This window comes from Crocuta crocuta, unplaced genomic scaffold (genome assembly GCF_008692635.1).
Source record: "Crocuta crocuta isolate KB4526 unplaced genomic scaffold, BGI_CrCroc_1.0 scaffold334, whole genome shotgun sequence".
Classification (NCBI taxonomy): Eukaryota; Metazoa; Chordata; class Mammalia; order Carnivora; family Hyaenidae; genus Crocuta; species Crocuta crocuta.
Window position 1 is genome coordinate 1,341,848 of NW_027533260.1, and position 3,140 is coordinate 1,344,987.

Below are 3,140 nucleotides of genomic sequence, written 5' to 3' on the forward strand. Positions count from 1 at the left end.
GGTTTTTGGATTAGCCAGTGAATCAACCCATTTAATCTTCTCTGCAACTCTGGCCCCGGGGGATATGGTTATCACTGTCCCCATTGTGCAGCTGGGGAAACTGAGGCACAGCAGGGTTAAGTCATTAGCCTGAGGGGACACAGGCAATGAGTGGTCAAACTGGGATTTGAACCAGGGGCCCTTAACCCGAGTGCAGAGGGAGGCACAGAGACCCCCCACCCCCACCCAGCCCCACATTCTAGATGCTCTTCGTTCTCCTCCCTCCTCACCACCCAAGCCTGTTTTTTCCTATTCTCACCCCTTTTTATAAAAATTTTTTTATAGTTTATTTATTTTTGACACAGAGAGAGACAGAGCAGGAGTGGGGGATGGGCAGAGAGAGAGGGAGACACAGAATCCGAAACAGGCTCCAGGCTCTGAGCTGTCAGCACAGAACCTGATGCGGGGCTCGAACCCACGAACTGTGAGATCTAACCTGAGCCAAAGTCAGACGCTCAACTGACTGAGCCCCCCAGGCGCCCCTATTCTTACCCCTTAAATGTCGGAGCTCTTTGTAGCTCTCTCGGGCTTCTTTGAGATGTCACCTACTTCGGGTGCCGCTCACAGCTGGCCCAAGCCAGCAGGGCTCCGTGGTTGAACACCCAGAGCCCAGAATTGGACAGGCTGGGTTCAAACCCCAACTTCACCATTTACAAGCTGCGCAACCATCAGCAAGTTACTGCACCTCTCTGTGCCTCAGCTTCCTCATTCATAAAATGGGAACGAGTACAGTCTGTACCCCAGAGAGTTGCCTTGAGGGTTAATGAGTTCAAATATATTCAGCACTTAGAACAGGGTTTTGAGGACCAACTTCTAAATCGTTATTTCTTGCTGTGTGACAAATTACCTGACCACTTAGTGGCTTAAGACACTAGCCACTTATTTCTCGAAGTTTTGGTGGGTCGCAAATTTGGGAGTGGCATAGCTGGTGGTCTTGGCTTAGGATCTTCACAAGACTGAGGTCAGGTTGTTGGCTGGGGCTGCAGTCATTTGGAAATTTGAGCCACTTTTATTTCTTTTAATGTTCATTTGGTTTTGAGACAGAGAGAGTGAGCATGCCCAGTGTGCAAGCACAGGGCAGGGGAGAGGCCGAGAGAGGGAGACAGAAGATCCAAAGGCTGTCAGCACAGAGCCCAATGCGGGGCTCGAACCCACGAGCCGCAAGACCATGACCTGAACCAAAGTCGGACGCTTAACTGACTGCACCCCCCGGGTGCCCCGAACTTGAGCCACTTCTGAGCTCACCAGTGTGGCTGCTGGCCAGAGGCCAAGACAGTGTCTCCTGGTCAGTCACCGTGGGAGGAACCGACGGAGACAGGAGTGTCTCTTGCAGCCTAGCCTCAGAAGTCTCCACTGATTCCACCCAGTTCTGCTGTTTCCGCAGAGCAGTCCTGTCCCACGAGGGAGCGGACTCTCGGGGCGTGGCCACCAGGGAGGGAGACTCACAGAGGGGCTGTCTCAGAGGCTTTGCCCAAAGAAAGGGTGCCTCTTCAGCCCGCTCCGGAGTCTTCCCAAACTCATAACCCCCAAGGGGGTGGCATTTGGAGGTGGGGGTCTTCGGGAGGTGATTAGGTCATGAGGGAGGAGCCCCCATGAGCGGAATCAGTTATTCGGTAATAACAGTGACTCCAGAGAGTGTCCTTGCCGTGGCAGAAGGGCACATCCAGAAGCTGGCTGGCTGTGAACCACAAAGCCAATTCTTATTAGACACCAGGTCTGTCTGTGCCTGGATCTTGGACCTCCAGCCTCCAGGACAGTGGGAAATAAATGTGTGTTGTTGATGAGCCAGCCATGCCCTCCATGATACTCCACTAGAACAGAATGGATGGACTGACACACTCTCCGAGTCAGGACCCCACCACAGTCACCTCTGCAAAGTCACTTTAGCCACGTGAGGGAAGGTTCCCACAGGTTTTGAGGACTAAGGCATTTTGAGGCCATTATTCAGCCAACCACGCAAGTAAACACGGGGAAACACCCACTGGCTGACCCCAGCCCTATGATCTACTTTGGGCCCTTCTCCATCGTGTTCCGTGCCCTTGAGGCAAGCTCCTGTCCTCAGCTCAGTCCTGGCTCCCTGTCCTCTGGATAACAACTGGGCTCAGGAGGAACTCCAAAGATGAGATAGATAGATAGATTGATGATAGATAGATAGATATTTTTTTAATTTTAACATTTATTTATTTTTGAGAGACAGAGCATGAGCAGGGGAGCAGCAGAGAGAGAGAGGGAGACACAGAATTGGAAGCAGGCTCCAGGCTCCCAGCTGTCAGCACAGAGCCTGACGCGGGGCTTGAACCCATGAACCATGAGATCATGACCTGAGCCAAAGTCAGACACTCAACTGACTGAGCCACCCAGGCGCCCTTAGATAATAGATATTGATGATAGAGATATAGATGATGATGATAGATAGATAGATAGATACAGATGTTAGATGGATGGATGGATAGATATAGATGCTAGGTAGATAGATAGGTAGCCACACAGATGATAGATATTGATGATAGAGATACAGATGGTGATAGATGATAGATATAGATGTTAGATAGATAGATGATAGATATTGATGAGATATAGATATAGATAATGATGATGATGAGAGAGAGAGATAGGTAGGTGGTAGCCTGGGAGGTCCTATTTATTTTACAAACTAGAAAATTTGCCTAAGGTCACCCCACCCGCAGGTGCCAGAGTTGGGATTCTAACTCGTCCAGCGGGAGGTCCGTGGGCTGCACGGCCCGCTCCCGGCTCTCTCCTCTGGGCATCTCTCTGCCTGAGCGCTGAAAAGGGAGGGCACAGTGTCACCCCGTCTGACCTTAGCTGGGAACATGTGTGTATCCAGCAACTCAAAATGTTAGCCGTTCTGCGCATGTCCATGAATGACCGCGAGAGGGCAGCGAGTGAGTCTGCATTGGGGGGTTTACGGGTGATACAGCGAGGAGGCGGATTCGCAAAGATGGAGTCCGCGGGTAAGGACAGTCGACGGTGCTTGTTTATTCTCCGTATTTCTGGTAACTTGGAAGGGAGCTCTAAAGGCGTCATGGACAAAGAGATGTCTCCGATACCAGCGGGAAGGCTGGTGCAGGATAAAGCAGGGA